This window comes from Scardinius erythrophthalmus, assembly GCF_964197995.2.
Source record: "Scardinius erythrophthalmus genome assembly, chromosome: 1".
NCBI lineage: Eukaryota > Metazoa > Chordata > Actinopteri > Cypriniformes > Leuciscidae > Scardinius > Scardinius erythrophthalmus.
In genome coordinates this window covers 8,531,866-8,551,246 of record NC_138221.1, presented here as the reverse complement: position 1 = coordinate 8,551,246, position 19,381 = coordinate 8,531,866, and the positions used below count along the sequence as shown (strand labels likewise).

The 19,381-nt window shown below is 38.5% G+C and overlaps 1 protein-coding gene and 1 pseudogene across 2 annotated transcripts in view; one reads left to right on the top strand and one right to left on the bottom strand.

Annotated features, from left to right (window-relative positions):
• Positions 1-19,381, bottom strand: part of LOC308700561 (CD276 antigen homolog) — a 1,553,888-nt gene that overhangs the window by 780,718 nt on the left and 753,789 nt on the right. The window lies entirely within an intron of this gene.
• Positions 229-19,381, top strand: part of LOC308687050 — a 30,297-nt pseudogene continuing 11,144 nt past the window's right edge. Inside the window, exons 1-2 of the transcript in view lie at positions 229-3,279; positions 5,305-5,692. The product of the transcript in view is annotated as an uncharacterized misc_RNA (transcript). The remainder of the gene's footprint in view (positions 3,280-5,304; positions 5,693-19,381) is intronic.

Here is a 19,381-nt window from a genome sequence, read left to right as displayed (position 1 = left end):
CAGATTTTGTTTGTTTGTTTGTTTTTTAAACACAGACTTTGCATTGTGAAAGATATGAAAAAGTGAATTTCCAGAGTTTTGAAAATGGAGGCATCAGATAAACTGCTGTCATCAAGACTGATTTCCCTGTTGAAGAACGGACAATGGAGAAAATATGATGTTGTTACGTTATTTAAAGCCCTTGTGAAGAAATATAAAGGCAGGAATGAATATTTTCAGACATGGATGATGAGTATCCTTCATAAAGTGGAGATTCATAAAATAAGTGCGTCGGATTTGAAAGAGAATGATGAGATGGTGGATCATGTTGAGGCCAAGATGAATGACATAGCCGAAAACAATAATGAGAAAACACTGGAGGAGATTGTGGAGGAAATCTGTGGACAATCAGAAATTGATGAACAAACTATGGAAAAAGTGCAAGATATTGTCCTCTCTGTGTCCAAATGTCTATCAGCTTCTACAGCTCCACATCTACAAGACATAAAGCAAAGTTTGTTCAAGCTCTGCAAAGCCGTGGAAAAGACAATGAAATATACACCTCGAGTGACTCAGATGGTGAGCTGGTGCATTCTTGTTCTTTCTGAATCAAGTCGGCTCGTTCAGGTTTTAACAGGAGAAGGAAAGTCGTGCATCGTGGCAATGTTTGCAGCATATCAGGTCATGATGGGAAAAAACCCTGATATCATCTCCAGTTCCCCTGTACTCGCTGAGAGAGACGCTGACCAATGGTTTCCATTTTATAAGGAACTATATATAACCATTGATGTCAACACCAACAAATCTAAATATGAAGACCTCAAGAAGTGCTATGAGTGTCAGGTGGTCTATGGTACAACTCAGAGTTTTGCAGGTGATTTTCTGAGACAACGCTTCCAGAGAAGTGATGTGAGACCTAAGAGAGAGTTTCAGTGTGTTATAGTGGATGAGGTGGACTCGCTGATGTTGGACAAAGGTCCTGAAGTGGTCTACCTGAATAGTAACATGCCTCTCATGGAACCATTGAATGCAACACTGGCTGAAATTTGGCTGATCGTCAACCAGCTAAAGCGTTTAGAGACTGGGGAGATTTTAGGGCCCATTCAGCTCTTCTCTGAGGTTCTGTCTGAAATCATGCATGAAAATAAAAATATTGATAAACTCAGGATTGTGCAGATGGCTGTGGATGCAGGAATTATTCCTACGAAACCCTCAATGCAAATGCAAGAACACACGACAAATGTTTTAAAACAACTAGATAATGCAACTGTTTTGCAAATGGTGGCATTTTTAACCACGTTAGTGAGAAATTTCCCTCAGTATTTCTTCAAACTATACCAGCAAGAGCCTGATGGTACTTTACGGAAACAAAATGAAATCAGTTCTGCAGGTACAAATAAAAGGCAAGAAATATCAATTGTTCTCCAGGGAAATGGAAAATGTCATGTTGTGCACTTTGATGAAGACTCACTAGTTAAGTCATTGGGTGAAATGATTAAAAATGGATCTGAGACAAAAAAGGAACAAAATGAATCTCGTATTCCAGGCCTTCAAGATCTCATTAATGGTAAGATGAAAACTTGGATTGAAAATGCTCTGCTAGCCACCAAAATAACTCTGGGCCACGAATACATCCTTCATGGAAATGGAGTTGTTCCTGTTGATTACAAATACACTGGTGTTGTGCAGAACAACATGATATGGGGAGAAGGACTTCAGCAGTTCCTGGAGATGAAACACCAAACTAAACTGTCCAACATGAGTCTAATCACAAACTTCATGTCTAATGTTTGTTTATTCAAGAAATACTCAAACCAGATCTATGGGATCACAGGAACTTTGGGTGACCAAACAGAGCTTGATATGCTGAAGAAGCTCTACAACGGCATTAAGACCTGCAAGATTCCCTCATTTAGGCAAAGGAAACTCTATGAGCTTGAAGGCATGGTGATTCCTGAAGAGGACGAGTGGATCAGGGCCGTCTGTAACGTTGTTAAGCATCAAGTGTCCTCCACAGTCTATCGAGGTCCCCGAGCAGCTCTCGTCATCTGTGAAACAATCAATCGTGCAGAAATGTTGCATAGGGCCCTCGCAAAGACCATCACAAAAGACAAACTTGAACTCTATGTGAACAACAACATGGATAACTCTACAATACTAAATTCAACAGTCCATGCTGGGAACGTCATCATTGCAACTAATCTAGCAGGTCGAGGAACAGATCTAAAGGTCAGTGAAAGTGTAAATGAGGCAGGAGGATTGTTTGTGGTGCAAACCTTCTTACCTCTGAATGTCCGTGTTGAACAGCAAGCCTTCGGACGAACAGCTCGCCAAGGAAGTCCAGGATCTGCTCAACTCATCGTGTGCACCAGTCACCTCTCTGACTCTGTTAAACAAGTGATGACCCTGAACACATCTGTCACCAGCTTATTCAAAAGACTGAGCCATCTTAGGTCTAAACCGATGCCATGTAATTCCACAGAGAATTTGTTTGAGGTTGCACTTAATCATTACCTTGAAAACCACAGCTTTCAAAATCATGAGGCAATGGTTTCTGCCCTAACAGACCTCTTAACCACAAAATCATTCTCATCACAAGATCTGGAAGAGGCAAAAGAAGCCAGGAACATTATGGTGAAAAAAAGACTCTCAAGGTTCCTTGAAAAATACATTCCAAAAATCACAAAAAAGGAAAAGCTTTTTTCTGTTTACCTTGATCTTTTGGACAACGTTTATGAAGATGATGTTTTTTCAGACCAGCGAGATGTATTTGTGTCCTGTCTTCATGAGTGTTGGGGTTTGTGGTTCTTGATGTACGTCAATGAGGAAACATCCATTGAGACGCTGAAGAAACAGCTGGAAAAGGACTTGTCAAATGCAAAGCAGAAACTTTTAAGTAAACAGTCTCCATCCACTATGGTCTACTATTACATCAGGTCTGGAGACAGTCTCCGTGAGAAGGGATGCTTTGCAGAGAGCATTGAGATGTACACCAAAGCTTTGGAGGACGGTGTTTGCTGGAAGTTTATTCCTCTCTGTAATCGTGCACTGGCCACAGTTATGAAGAAAGATGGTGGTTATATTGCTAAAGCACTACCTGACCTTGTTATGGCTGAAAAGGCTATAGATTCATACAAGTCACAACTGGCACGGATTCTGACTTGTGTAAACCCACGGAGTGAAGATAAGACTTTGCTTACCAAACAGTTTCGAGTGAAGATGATCATTGCAGACCTTCTCAAGACAAACATTCAAGATGCTGTAATGGAGTTGAAGAGGGCTGAAAGCACAGGAGGAGATGTGAGCCAGACTGGAAAACAAAAAATGTTTTTGCCCATAGACTTTTTAATGAGGCATGTAAGCAGTATGGAAGGTGAGAACCTGACTGAAAGATATATATATATATATATATATATATATATATATATATATATATATATATATATATATATATATATATATATATATACACACACACATTTTTATATTCTATAATTTTTTATTGGATTTGCCACAGTCACTTTGGGGCTTACACTTGGTGAATTCATGCATTTCGGATGGCTATCTGATCGTGAAAAATCTGATCACTCAGACCATTTCAGGAGGAAGTCTGAAACGCGTTTCATTCAGAAGTGGACAAGTGTAAATGCATCTGGCTGTTTAAACCACATATGTAAATGTATTATAATTTTGTAAATGTAAAATTATTTCAGCATCACTGGCTATGTTTACATGCAACCAAATAATATGTTAGATTGATGGCTAAATCGTTCTCAAAAGCCTTCATGTAAACACCTTAATTGATCCGATTGAGCTCGATTCGAATGAAACTTCGATCGGATTGAAAGGGGTGGTTTATTCCTTTACTAATGCGATCGAGAGAATATGTAAAAACTCGATCTGATTGAAAACCGAAACTGAAAGGACTGCGCATGTGCAATGAAGTAGAAATAGCGTAATGACGTATGATGCGCTGAACGAGCCGTTCTTCCTGTTGAATAAAGTGTCATATAAATGAGTGTCCTGGCATCCTATAATCCTCCATTCTCTACATCTGTGAAGTGAAGCAGGACAACGACCCACCAGTGCTTGTTTCAGACGGTCATCCACAGACGACTGGTTTTGGGCATTTTTACTGTGTGATAAATATAAGAATCACTGAACAATGGTTCATATGATCATTATCTCCAAATTATGACCAGAAATGGATAAATATTAAGTCTGCTGTTTAAAACAAATAAAGAACCAGTGTAGGAGAATAGCGGGAAACTGTATATTTGTGCAGTGAGCGCATCTCAAAAAATGTATTGCGATATTGAAGCTTGTGACATATAAAACCGAATACACTTTATTCAGATTCATCAGTCAGAAATGTATTCAGTCCGACTGTAACAAAAGTTGTGCATGTAAATGTGGCCACTGACTGAGTCCCCTCAGTCCCCCTGTTAACAGCACTACTTCTAGCCGCTGTAACAGTTCAAGCAAAGCAGCAGCGCTGGGCACATGTCAGCCGATCATCTGTTCTTCTTCACTAGTTTTAGCACAAAATAAACATCAAAACGTATGTTGAAAGATTCAGTACTTACTGAAATGTAATTGCTCAATTTGTTTTAACCATGAAAGAACATTAATAAAACAGGGTGTGACAATGACAGTAGAATCGATTATACTCAATGATGCTGCTACGCTGGATGCGGCATGACATGACACAACAAATCCCTGATAGTAAATGGATTCCCAGTTCTATTTATGACAGTCCTACTTCTGACATGAAGAACACGGATTAGCTTTAAGCTGTTGCAGCTCAGAAATGCTATAAAAATATAACTTGTAAATTCATATTTTTGGTTGCAAATGCAATCACTTTAGGCACAGTCTGGAGCCCTGTATAAGATAATAATAAGAAAATATAGACAAGTTAAAAAAGTAACTTATATTACCCATTATTTACTATCATAATTTTTGATTATGCTTTACATCAAATGCAGGTGGTGGAAATCAAACAGAAGACATTTTTCAAAGGTAAGCGTTTCTTGACTTAATAAGTTTATTTATGTTATTAGAAGTACAGCAATATTTTAAGTCACATCAAGGCAAATATTCAGTGGTTGAATACTTGTACAAGTTATTTTATAGTGGTTAGTCATTCAATGTACGTTAACAGAATCTGTTCTCTTTTTATGACCAATAAGACTAAAGCAATCAAATACTCTTTAATCCTGATAAAAGGTTTGATATTTCAGGATACTTGAATTGAAAAGAAGCATTGAAGAACTCAAATCAGAATTTAACAGAAATCATCAAACTCTGACAAACCAAATAAAGGATCTGAATGACATCGCAGATAACCTGGAGTCCATGCACAAGATCACTACGAAGGGCAGTTTGGTAGGATCATCCATAGGAGCAGCGGGAGGAGTCTCAGCACTAGCGGGGCTGGCGTTGGCCCCGTTCACATTTGGTGCTTCTTTGGCTCTTACTGCTGCTGGTGCTGTTGCTGGAGTAGCTGGAGGAGTCACGGGTGGAGCATCTAACATTACTAACGCGATCAAGCAGAAAACCCTACGTGAGACTATTGAGAAGATCATCAATGATTTCCAGAGCACAATCTTCCCAATGATTGATCTTCTGGGTAAAATTGATAACATCACAGAGAAAATGGAATTTTCAAAGGAGACATTAAAGCAGCATGAGTTTCAGAGAGCAGCAAGAGGTGCTGGAGACATATTACATATTGCACAAGTAGCTAAAACGGCTAAAATTGGGAAAATGTGTGCAGAGGCTGCCAAAGAAATGCGTTCGTATGTGAAAGGTGTCAGTGCTATGCGTGCGACTACACAGACTGCCAAATCTCTCCGTAGGGCAGCAGCGTTCACTGGCGCACTCTCATTTGTGTCTCTTGCTTTTGATGTTTACAGTATTGTTCAAGATTCAAAAGAGCTCTCAGAAATTAATCAATCAGCACACAAGAGAAATGCAGAAGAAATCAAATCAGAAACGCTGAAATATATTCTTCAGGTGAAAAAAAACAGCTGCTCAGTTTAAGATTATTTTGGATATAATTAAACATACCATAGACACTTCTAAGAGTATTTAACAAAAGCTGAAAAACAACTCTTCCTCTCAGACCCAACAAAGCAAATGATCAAAAATGTAAATAAATATGAAAACATTGATTATTTTATTAAATTAGCGTGTTCTTGTGTTTCTGGTTGTTTCCCGAGTTGTGTTGAATTTTGGTCTGAAATGATTTTCTTTTATATATATTCTTGACAGGAGATAAGTTGACAAACATTTCGGCTCAAATTTTAGAGTGCCGACCTTCTTTGCATTTTTGATTTGATCGCTGGGAGAGTGCGGTGAGCGTATTGATTGGAATTTTGGTCTGAAAATTTTGTCAATCAAAATAAAATGACGATGATTATTATTATTATTATCCCTGAAGAGCAACACTTTTTTATTTTTTACTAAAGAAATGTATAATTTTGTATATTTTATATTATTTCTAGTGCTGTCAATGTTAACACGATTAATTACAAAAAATAATTTAAAGGGGTCATGAACTGCATTATATTATTGTTTTATAATGTTTCCTGTGGTGCATTTATAATGTTAGTATGATTTTTCATAATTTAGAAATAAAAAGGCATATTTCCTACCCTGATTTTAGCCTCTGATTTGAACGCTCTGTTTGAAGGGGTGTGTCTGTGTGAGACTTCAGTGTAAACGCCCACTGCTGTGATTGGCTGCTGAGAGACTTCAGTGTAAACACCCACTGCTGTGATTGGCTGCTGCGAGATTTCAGTGTAAACGCCCACTGCTGTGATTGGCTGCTGTGAGACTTCAGTGTAAACACCCACTGCTGTGATTGGCTGCTGTGAGATTTCAGTGTAAACACCCACTGCTGTGATTGGCTGCTGTGAGATTTCAATGTAAACACCCACTGCTGTGATTGGCTGCTGAGAGACTTCAGTGTAAACACCCACTGCTGTGATTGGCTGCTGCGAGATTTCAGTGTAAACGCCCACTGCTGTGATTGGCTGCTGTGAGACTTCAGTGTAAACACCCACTGCTGTGATTGGCTGCTGAGAGACTTCAGTGTAAACACCCACTGCTGTGATTGGCTGCTGCGAGATTTCAGTGTAAACGCCCACTGTTGTGATTGGCTGCTGTGAGACTTCAGTGTAAACGCCCACTGCTGTGATTGGCTGCTGTGAGATTTCAGTGTAAACACCCACTGCTGTGATTGGCTGCTGAGAGACTTCAGTGTAAACACCCACTGCTGTGATTGGCTGCTGCGAGATTTCAGTGTAAACGCCCACTGCTGTGATTGGCGGCTGTGAGACTTCAGTGTAAACACCCACTGCTGTGATTGGCTGCTGAGAGACTTCAGTGTAAACACCCACTGCTGTGATTGGCTGCTGTGAGATTTCAGTGTAAACGCCCACTGCTGTGATTGGCTGCTGTGAGACTTCACGCCCACTGGTGTGATTGGCTGCTGTGAGACTTCAGTGTAAACACCCACTGCTGTGATTGGCGGCTGTGAGACTTCAGTGTAAACACCCACTGCTGTGATTGGCTGCTGTGAGATTTCAGTGTAAACGCCCACTGCTGTGATTGGCTGCTGTGAGACTTCAGTGTAAACACCCACTGCTGTGATTGGCTGCTGTGAGACTTCAGTGTAAACACCCACTGCTGTGATTGGCTGCTGAGAGACTTCAGTGTAAACGCCCACTGCTGTGATTGGCTGCTGTGAGACTTCAGTGTAAACGCCCACTGCTGTGATTGGCTGCTGTGAGACTTCAGTGTAAACACCCACTGCTGTGATTGGCTGCTGTGAGACTTCAGTGTAAACACCCACTGCTGTGATTGGCTGCTGAGAGACTTCAGTGTAAACGCCCACTGCTGTGATTGGCTGCTGTGAGATTTCAGTGTAAACGCCCACTGCTGTGATTGGCTGCTGTGAGACTTCAGTGTAAACACCCACTGCTGTGATTGGCGGCTGTGAGACTTCAGTGTAAACACCCACTGCTGTGATTGGCTGCTGAGAGACTTCAGTGTAAACGCCCACTGCTGTGATTGGCTGCTGAGAGACTTCAGTGTAAACGCCCACTGCTGTGATTGGCTGCTGTGAGACTTCAGTGTAAACGCCCACTGCTGTGATTGGCTGCTGAGAGACTTCAGTGTAAACGCCCACTGCTGTGATTGGCTGCAGAGAGACTTCAGTGTAAACGCCCACTGCTGTGATTGGCTGCTGTGAGATTTCAGTGTAAACACCCACTGCTGGGATTGGCTGCTGTGAGACTTCAGTGTAAACGCCCAATGCTGTGATTGGCTGCTGTGAGACTTCATACATCTTGCTTTCAATCAGTGGTATTTTCATTTTCTTTAAAGAGAGGAAAAGACTTGAATCCCCCTAATAAAACATTGTTGTATATTGCTTGTTATTGTCACAGTTATGTAGAGTATGTCAAACATCAAAATCCATTATACTATTAAAAGTTTTCTTGCGGTGTAGACATCCTCTTCGACCCAGACACTTTTCGTAGAGGATCACCCTTGGGGAGGGGTTACCGTGGTTTTAACAACTAGTGATCGTAATATGGGAAGTACACAACAGAATAATAACCCCCTTTCAATATTGCAACTCCAAAAAACATTCATAATTTAGCAAAACTTCTCCAAACTTTAAATAAGTTTTCCTTAACTTCTGCTCTTAAGCTTTTTAACTCAATCATGTAGTCGCTAAATTTTCCTCCCTGCGCAGTATTATTTGGTAAAAGTGCAACACTGATATCTAAACATAAGTCATTTTACCTTTTTCATTTAATTGTTTTCCTCCTAATGCAGGCAAAGCTTTACAATAAATCTATGCTGATTACAGTAGTAATTGTAGTAGTAAAAGTAACTATTTCTAATTTTTATTCGCTTCTTATTTTTATGAAGGAATATCAATTCTTAAATTCGAAGAATAAATCTTTTAGTCAGTCATTTATAGTTGATGAACAAACCTAACATGGTAGCAGGGCTCTCAAGTGTCACGCATTGAGCGTGACAGTCACTCATTTCGGTCTTTTGTCACGCACTCCCGCCACACATTGTATTTCTCACGCAGAAAAAAATATTAATATATTTAAAGGGATAGTTCACTTTGAAATTAATTTTTGATATGTTTTAGCTTACCTCAAGGGCATCCAAGATGTAGGTGTCTTTGTTTCCGCAGTAGTTTCAATTTTGATATTTTTAGGTCAAACCGTTCTTGTCTGTCAGTCATATAATGCAGGTCGATGGTCACTGGCTCAAAACACAAGCACAGAGTCCAAATTAAAACAATTCCCCATCGTCCAAATGAAACAATTCCCCATCATAAGTACACATTGATGGCCTAAGTAGACACGAAACGAGCGGTTTATGTGAGAAAACGAACAGTATTTATATCGTTGTTATCTCTTGAAAACAGCAGACGTTCAAATGATCTGACGGCGCGGGCGGGTATAGATATATACATAGATGTCGCCTTGGCTACGGTTTCGTTCCAATGAACTGCAGTAGCGAAGGCGGCATCTAGTGTATACATCTATACCTGCCCGAGCCGTCAGATCATTTGGACGTCTGCTGTTTTCAAGAGATAACAACGATATAAATACTGTTCGTTTTCTCACACAAACCGCTCATTTCGTGTCTTAGGCCATCAATATGTACTTATGATGGGGAATTGTTTCATTTGGACGATGGGGAATTGTTTTAATTTGGACTCTGTGCTTGTGTTTTGAGCCAGTGACCATCGACTTTATATGACTGACAGACAAGAACGGTTTGACCTAAAAATATCAAAATTGAAACTACTGCGGAAACAAAGACACCTACATCTTGGATGCCCTTGAGGTAAGCTAAAACATATCACAAATTAATTTCAAAGTGAACTATCCCTTTAATATACCGCAGCGCCCAACATTTCTCTGGCCGCGCCGCTCTCGCTATGGAACCGGCAGGATTCAAACGTGTCTCCCCTGGAATTATTAGTCGAGCCTGCCACTTATCAGCCAATCAAAAAAAGAAAGGGGCTACTCAATAGCCAATCAGAAAATAGCACTATTGTATCTGGGTAAGATTTAACGCAACAACCAATGAAAAAAAAAAAAAAAAACATATCCTGGAATTGTTCACTTGATTCTGCTACAGCGTCGTCTTCCGAAGTTTTGTTCACCCATAGAGGAAACCACTCCGAGCTCCGAGCATCACTTTGAGCACAGAGTAAGTCATGATCTCCTGTTTTAATGTTACAACAAATTCACAACTTGTTTGACACAAACAGTGACAACTTTGACTGCTGTTAGAGAATGTTTCACAGATAATTAGCATCAGTTTTTCATGAGTGTCTATCTAAGCCAACAGTTTTACAGCCTGTTCACTGACAACACCTGCTCAGAACAAGTAACTTAGTTTAGGCCTAGTCATATTTTCGTTATCACACGATGACTGACATATTGTCACATTATAAACATCTCTCTCACCAAATAGGCTTAAATAATTTTATTAGCACTAAATAAATGAAAGTGTATTGCATAGTCGATGTTATACAGGCCAAAAGTTTGGAAACATTACTATTTTTAATGTTTTTGAAAGAAGTTTCTTCTGCTCATCAAGCCTGCATTTATTTGATCAAAAATACAGAAAAAAAATTAATATTGTGATATATTAAATTGTAATAATATATCACAATATTACATTTTTGATCAAATAAATGCAGGCTTGATGAGCAGAAGAAACTTCTTTCAAAAACATTAAAAATAGTAATGTGTCCAAACTTTTGGCCTGTAGTGTAGGTCACTTTTAAAATAATGTCATATTTTATAATTATATCCTGGCCATGGATGCATTAATCATTGCATCTGTCTTTCAAAGATGCCAGTTAAAAAGCAATTAAGCATCCTCTCATTCGCCCTGAGAGGAAAGTCCCCTAAAAAGGCCAGGTTACAGGATGTTGGCCCAGAGAAGGTGGTGAAAGGGTAGGCCCATTAGAGGAGGAGACAGAGGAAGAGACAGTGCAGGTGAAAGTCCAAAAAGGCAACAAACACTTACAATAAACAACACCAGTCATTGTGGTAGTGTACCTTCTATCCAATAAATCTCAATATGTTTTGTGCTTTGTTATAAACTTTTATATTTCAAATTTCAAATTTATTACCAAATTTAAACAATAAATACGATTTTTGAGATTTTTAATGCCGCATGTTGTAGCTCCTCATTATCATTTTAGCTCCTTAGTTTAAGCGGTTGTTAACTGAATACCATTTCTTCCTTTTTACTAATTTCTAAATAAACTATCTCAAACAAGCTTATTTCTAATCGGTATGCATCTCGCGGTGATCAGTTCTGTGCTGATTTTGCTCATCTCAAACAAGCCTACAGATTAGGCTTGTTTGAGATGAGCAAAATCTGCGCAGAACCGATCACCGGTGATCACAGCGAGATGCTGGTTACATTTAGCCAAGGCTGCAAAGCCGACTCCATGTTTCAAATATGTTAGACCTATCACTTCTGCCACTAAAGATTGCTTTATCAATAATCTTCCTAATCAGTTTAATCATCTCAGCATCCCAGATAGCTTACAGTGCCCTCCACAATTATTGAACCCCCTGGTAAATATGATCAAAATTGGCTGTAAAAAATAAATCTGCATCGATTATCCTTGTGATCTTTCATTCAAAAAATGTGCAAAATTCTAACCTTTCATTGAAGTAAAAGAATTGAAAGTGGGGGGAAAATCACATTATGAAATAAATGTTTTTCTCCAAAACACGTTGGCCACAATTATTGAAACCCTTTTATTAAATACTTTTTGCAATCTCCTTTTGCCAAGATAACAGCTCTGAGTCTTCTCCTATAATGCCTGATGAGTTTGGAGAATAACTGACAAGAGATCAGAGACCATTCCTCCACACAGAATCTCTCCAGATCCTTCAGATTCCCAGATCCATGTTGGTGCTTCTCCTCTTCAGTTCAGCCCACTCATCAGGTCAGGGGACTGAGACGGTCATGGCAGAAGCTTCATTTTGTGCTCCACAACAAATTTTTGTTTTGATTTTGATGTTTGTTTTGGATCGTTGTCCTGATGGAAGATCCAACCACTGCCCATTATAAGATTTCTAGCAGAAGGCGTCAGGTTTAGATTTTTTATCTGTTGATATTTGATAGAATCCACAATGCCATGTATCTGAACAAGAAGTCCAGGACCTCCAGCAGAAAAATATGCCCACAACATTAAAGATCCAATGGTATATTAAATTGTACACATGGGGTACTTTTTATCCTTGTGTTCACCAAACCCATCTAGTGTGTTTGCTGCCAAAAAGTTCTGTTTTAGTCTCATCTGACCACAGAACCCTGTGTTGTTTGAAGATCCAGTCGTGTCTGACAATTAAATTTGCTGGAATTTGTTTTTGGATGAGCGAGGAGGGTTTTTTTTAAACCCTCCCAAACAACATGTGGGGATGTAGGGGTTGTTTGATGATTTTTTTTTTAGGCTTTCTGACCCTAAGACTCAACTAATCTCTGCAATTCTCCATCTGTGATCCTTGGAGAGTCTTTGGCCACTCAAACTTTCATACTTGCCGTGCATTAAGACAGTATAGACACACGTCCTTTTCCTGGCAGATTCATAACATCTTTAGTTGGTTATAACTTCTTAATTATTGCCCTGATGGTCAAAATGGGGATTTTCAATTCTTTAGCTATTGTCTTACAGCCACTTTCTAGTTTGTGATGCTCAACAATCTTTTGCTACGCATCAGAACTGTATTCTGTGGTTTTACTCATTGTGATGGATGATTAAGGGGATTTGGCCTTTGTGTTTCCTCATATTTAAACTCCTGTGAAACACGAAGTCATAGCTGGACAGTTTCATGTTCCTAGTCACCCTGGTGTACTAAAAAAGGTAAATATTAATGGGAATATACTTCAGAGATATTTTACTCGTAAAAAATTCTAGGGGTTTCAATAATTGTGGCCAACATGTTTTGGAGAAAAACATTTATTTCATAATGTGATTTCCCCCCACTTTCAATTCTTTTACTTCAATGAAAGGTTAGAATTTTGCACATTTTTTGAATGAAAGATCACAAGGATAATCGATGCAGATTTATTTTTTACAGCCAATTTTGATCATATTTACCAGGGGGTTCAATAATTGTGGAGGGCACTGTAGAAGAACTATATTGCGCCAGAAACTTTTAACTCTCTCTTTTCCAGCACTTTAGACACAGTTGCTCCGTTGCGCTTAAAGAAGATTAAAGAAAATAGTCCAACGCCGTGGTACAACGACCACACTTAAGGGAGAGCACACAACGAGCTCTCCCTTAAGAGAGCAGCCAGAAAAATGGAGCACAACTGGAAGAAAACAAAACTAGAGGTATTTTGGATTTCATGGAAAGAGAGCTCGATTACTTACAGAGACGCCTTAAAAGCTGCTAGATCTGCTTATTTTTCAACCCTATTAGAAGAAAATAAACATAATCCTAGGTATTTATTTGAAGCGGTGGCTAAACTAACGAAAAAGAAAGCTTCAAGCCCAGAAGTTTCCAAGCAACACAGCAGTAATGACTTTATGAACTTCTTCACTTCTAAGATTGATAATATCAGGGAGAAAATTATAACTATGCAACCGTCTACTACAGTATCGCATCAGGCAGTGCATTGTAGTCTCCCTGAGGAAAAATTTAATTCATTCATTGCTATAAGAGAGGAAGAATTTTGCAAACTCATTAAATCATCTAAATCTACAACATGTATGTTAGACCCTATACCGACTAAGCTACTGAAATAAATACTTCCAGAGGTCATAGATCCTCTTCTTAATATCATTAATTCATCTTTGTCTCTAGGATACGTACCAAAAAAGCTTTAAGCTGGCTATGATTAAACCGCTTGATAATAAACCGCAACTTGATCCTACAGAATTAGTCAATTACAGGCCGATCTCGAATCTACCTTTTCTGTCAAAGATATTAGAAAAGGCAGTATCCTCTCTAACTGTGTTCCTTTTTAGAAAGAAATGATATCTGCGAGGATTTCCAGTCAGGATTTAGACCGTACCATAGTACTGAGACTGCCCTCATTAGAGTCACAAAATCCGATCGTGGTTGTGTCTCACTATTAGTGTTACTCGATCTAAGTGCTGAATTTGACACCATTGACCACAACATTCTTTTAAATAGACTAGAAAACTATGTTGGGATTAGTGGAATTGCACTAGCATGGTTTAAATCATACTTATCTGACCGTACTCTCTGCACAAGCACATTTCTCTTCCGACTCTCCTGCCGCTTTAAACATTAAAGGTGCATTGCGCAAGTCTCTGAGTTTTTGCAGAACTATGCCCCCTTCTGGCGACACGCAAAACTGCAACCAGAGTTGTGCACGCGGTTACGTGGAGTTTGCGTTGGGGTTTGGGATGAACTAGAAGCCGGTCTCTTTGAATCCATCTTCTACTTTTGCAAAAGTCGCTTGAGTTGTCTTCGCTGATGCGGATAATGGCGTTGAATACACAAACCTGCCAGACATAGCCAGGTAAGCGTGAACGCGCATGACGTCACGCCCAGTCGATTCCGTCCCGAATCCCTCTTATTTATTTTACTGTACAGGATTATAGAGGCAATCGCAGTGATCATAGAAGGGCTCATTCAGCCCATCAGGCAATTGTTTAAGCATGTATGGGTTAGAAAAACGGGTATTTTTATCATGAAAAGTTGCTTAATGCACCTTTAAATAACAAATAAATATAATTAAATAATACAAAATAAAAATAAAAATAAAATAATTACAATTAGTAACGGATTGTACGGAAACCCTGAACAACAATGTAAAAAAAAAAAAAAAAAAATCAGTAAAAAAAGAAAAATCTAAAATTACGAGAATAAAGTCTTATCATTTTTTTGTGATTCAGGGCTGCCGTAAAAAAATGTACTGTAATGCACAACAGTTGAAATGAAAGTGATGAAATTTATATTATTAAGGAAATAAAGACAAACCTGAGTGTTGATTTCTGTGTGTCTCTTCTGTCCAGCTCCAGACGTCTAAACAGTAAGTGAAAGCTCTCTGCTGTTATCAGGCTTGTTGGACACACACACCAATCGGTGTGTGACATCAAAGTATCAAAGTATCGCGAGAGCGATTGGAGAGCAGGCGCTGCATATGCTGTTGAGTCGCTCCCGCGATACTTTGATGTCACACACCGACTGTGCAGCGCTGTTTGAAGTCTATACACAGGTTACATTGAAATCACAACAAAGCAGTTCAATCAAAGTACAAACTACTGTGAATGATTACTCAATGTCTTCAGTAAATTTAAAGGTAAAGAAGATATTACTGAAAGGTGACCATCTATAAAATAAATAAATAAAATAGCATAAAGGTTCTATACAAAACTGTTAGTACTTATTTCTATCATATATACCACAATTTTTTTAAAGTACAAATACAAACACTTTCTCTTTCTGCTTTGTTGTGTTATCTCAAGAATAACAAATAGTCTACAAACAGAGAGTAAATCCAGGGCTGTGGCTGCTGTCCTGCAAACATTACTCCAAGAGCACAATGGGCATTGTCTGAAAAATAACTTTCTTACATGTCATGTAGGAAACAAGACATTTTTTATACTTATCTATGTAGTCAACATTTGAAGTGGATCAAAAAAGTTAATCAAAGTTGTCCTAAGACAAGAATGGGTATTGTTCAAAATCCATGTATAACTAACTTCGATGAAAGGTTTTGATCCACTTCAAATGTTGACTACTGTATATTCCAGATGAGAACATTCATTTGCTCTTATTAGCCTCTAAAATACAATGCAGACATATTGCTAAAGTCTTTATTTTAACAGTTTATTATTAAACCCATTTTCTACTATAGATGTATGCATGTATAACCTTAAATCCTTAAAATAACCTAACTGTGAAAGTGTAAAGTGTTGAAAATAGAAGCAACCTGCAAAACGGAGTAGACTATAGAATAGAGGCCTTATTCACAGAACATTTGATCTTACCACTAAGAGTTCTCCTAAATAACAGTAATAGTTCTCAGTTAAGAGTTTCCTCTTAAAACCTGTTCACAAGCTGACGAGAGCAACTCTTGCTGAGGAACAGAGAGAAGTCTGAAAGGAATAGTTCACTTAAAAATGAAAATTCTGTCATCATATACTCACCCTCAAGTTTTTTTCAAACCTTTATGAATTTCTTTCTTCTGCTGAACACGAAAGAAGATATTTTGAAAAAAGTCGGTAATCAAACAGTTGATGGACCCCATTGCCTTACATAGTATTTGTTTTCCTCCTATGGAAATCAATGGGGTCTCACAACTTGAGTAAATTGTTTACAGAATTTTCATTTTTAGGTGAACTATTCCTTTAATCTATGAGAAAGTTAGCCTCATTACTATGGATCACTCATTACTCATTACATTACTCATTACTATGGCCTCATTACTATGGATGATGTCAACATACTAACTGATGTTAAGATGAGCAAAATCTGCGCAGAACTGATCACCGGTGATCACTGCGAGATGCCAGTTATAAATGTGTCGAGTGCGGTCCACCTAGCTCTGATGTTATGCTGACAAATGTCTAAAAACTCTGGTGACGGCGAGGCGGTCATGTCGGATTCTGCAGTTGCTCTCCACCGACTGCGCTGAGCAAAAGCATGAAACGACTTGCTGACGACACAGCTTAATGCTCATTGGTTTAAACAACCATGATGTATTGTTCTCTTTTAAAATGTCTGATTTTAAAACTCTGATATCATGTTTTATGTGTATAGATTATATGTGAATATTCCCAAACTCTCTGACAGTGTGAGCTCTATATGGGTTATGTGATGTTTTTTAATATAAAGAAATTATATATATATACATGTCTGTATTAAAAGTTAAAATAATTGATAAGCATGTCTTTCGAGTAGAATTAAATAAGTACTTAATTGGGTGTTTTTTTCATTATATTTATTTTCATATAAAAGCAACAGAACTTAAATGACATCCAGTTTATAATCAACACCGTACATGAGTGTGAATCTCTCGATATCCATCTTTGATCTCGTAAGTGTCTGATCCACTGGGGGAAGAGAAAACTATCCATTTTGCCTGCACTTTTTTCAGGCGAGGCACATCTCAAACAAGCCTATTGCCACACGTGAATTACATGATGTGTACACCTTATATTGAATGGAATAAATAGCAGAATACAAAAAGTAAGACGTTGACAGACATTCATTGAGACGAGTGGATGTTGCACTGAAAAAAAAATTAAGCTTGAACAACGAAAAAAATCTTAGCACTGATTTCCCCTAGCTTTTTCTTGTTGACTCTACTTTTGTAAATAACAGTTATGCGAACTGAATATAAGTTGTCTGAGATACAAAAAAAAAAAAAAACGTTTAGTTGAGTCAACTTGACATTATTTGTTGTCTGGAGAGGTGCAACTATTCTGTAATAAATCTTTTGTAGTTGAGCCAATTAAACATGTTTTGGTAACATCGGGTATCATAGTGTTGGGAGTAACTGCCCTCTAGTGGTGATCTACATACAGTGTATTGAGGATCGAGCTCAGTTCAAAGTTCAGTAAAGAGAATGATGTGATTACACAGCAGACTCTTGTGTTGTTATCTTTCCAGCAGACACGACAGAGCATATTCTCATATGAACTGTATCTTGAACTTTAACCTGCACTTGCTGTCAGACCAGATTGAAACAGGTTTTTACTTCTGTAATGTGACTGACTCCTCCTCCAAACCTCTTCCTGCTTTCATGGTGGCAAGAAAGAAACGTCTAAACTCAATGAAACTTCGACACAAGTATCACATTTCCTTATAAAAAACCCTCGGTAACACATTGTTTTACAGTGTCATTGTTACATATCATGTACTTACCATAGTAATTACAGTAAATTATGCATAATTACATGCAACTAACCCTCAACCAAACCCTAATCCTACCCTAACACTATAGTATGTACATGTAGTTGCTTAATATTACTCAGTACTTAAATATATAATTATTCTGTAACAATGACACTAAAATATCCTCTTTGTGTTTGTTATGTGAAATGTAAATGTGAGATGTAACCAAACTGATGAATGTGATTAATAACTTGATGCTGTAACATGAGTTTCAGTTTATTATATCAGAAGCAAATCGGTGTGTGAAAGTTGTAACATGTACAATGAGATTTTGGAGCACAAACAATGTCAAATTACTGCATAAACTGTAAGTGTAGAGATTACGATCTATATCATGTTGTTCAACTGATTTTATATTTTGGACTTTTTTATTGTATCAAGTCGCAGATATCATCTTATTTACATCAGTAAATTAGCAGATGCTTTTTTTAAAGGTGCAATATGTAAGAATTTTGTATCAAAATATAAAAACACACTTAGTTGCAGTGTTTTATTTCAAATTGTGTACTTACATTATCCTAAACGTTTCCAAGAATATGTAAATTCAGAGAAATTCACAATTTATAAATAAATAATAATTGCTCATGCCTGTCAATGACGTAATATCCGCGTTATCCCTGGTTTCCGCTCGTACTGCCATAGTAACCATGGCTACAGACGTGGACAACTGCGTTACGTTTAGCGGCACGCTCACGCTGTTGTTGTTTCGTTCAGACATTATGGACCATGGCAAGCAGACTTTGATAGTGTAGAGCAAGTGAAACAGCGCTGCGTTACCTCACAAGTTTCATTCATCTAATAAACTGACCTGTGTGAGTATTAAAGGAGAACTCGGCAACTCTAGCGAACTCTAGTCACTTCTTCGCTGATTTTCCCTTTTGTTGTCGCATGTTTTCCCCACGAGCTCCCCCTACAGCTGTGGTGGGGCGTATATTTCACAACACGGTCGTAAAAAACTCACTTGCGGCAGCCTCCTCCCCCTCTCTACCGCTGCTCATGTGCGTTTGTTTTGATCGGAGCAAGCCAACTGTATCGTGTGGAGCTATGTCTACCGAGGTGGGTAATCTGGTAATACATCATACATGCGTGTGTGTTTATGTTGAATTGCCGTAAAGCAATTTGTGTTTCGCGCTCGTTCTCGTTCTCGCTTTCACGAGACTTCCAATTTCTATCTTGCCGGGACGGTAGTCCTCAAGTTGCAAGGTTGGTTTTCCGCCTGGGAACACTGGGGGGAGCGGGGAAAGTCACCAATATCACCAGAACAGGTTGTTTAACCATCCAAATGATTTCTAGACAGTTTTATTTAAAAAAGTTAAAAAAGTTACCAAGTTCTCCTTTAATTCAGGACTTGTGTGTAGTTCGGTAGAATGAAATGCCCTCATTCCTTTATATCCGCGGGACTCGTGTGTGTCGCTGATATCTGTCTCTCATTAGCAATCGCACCCTGCTTC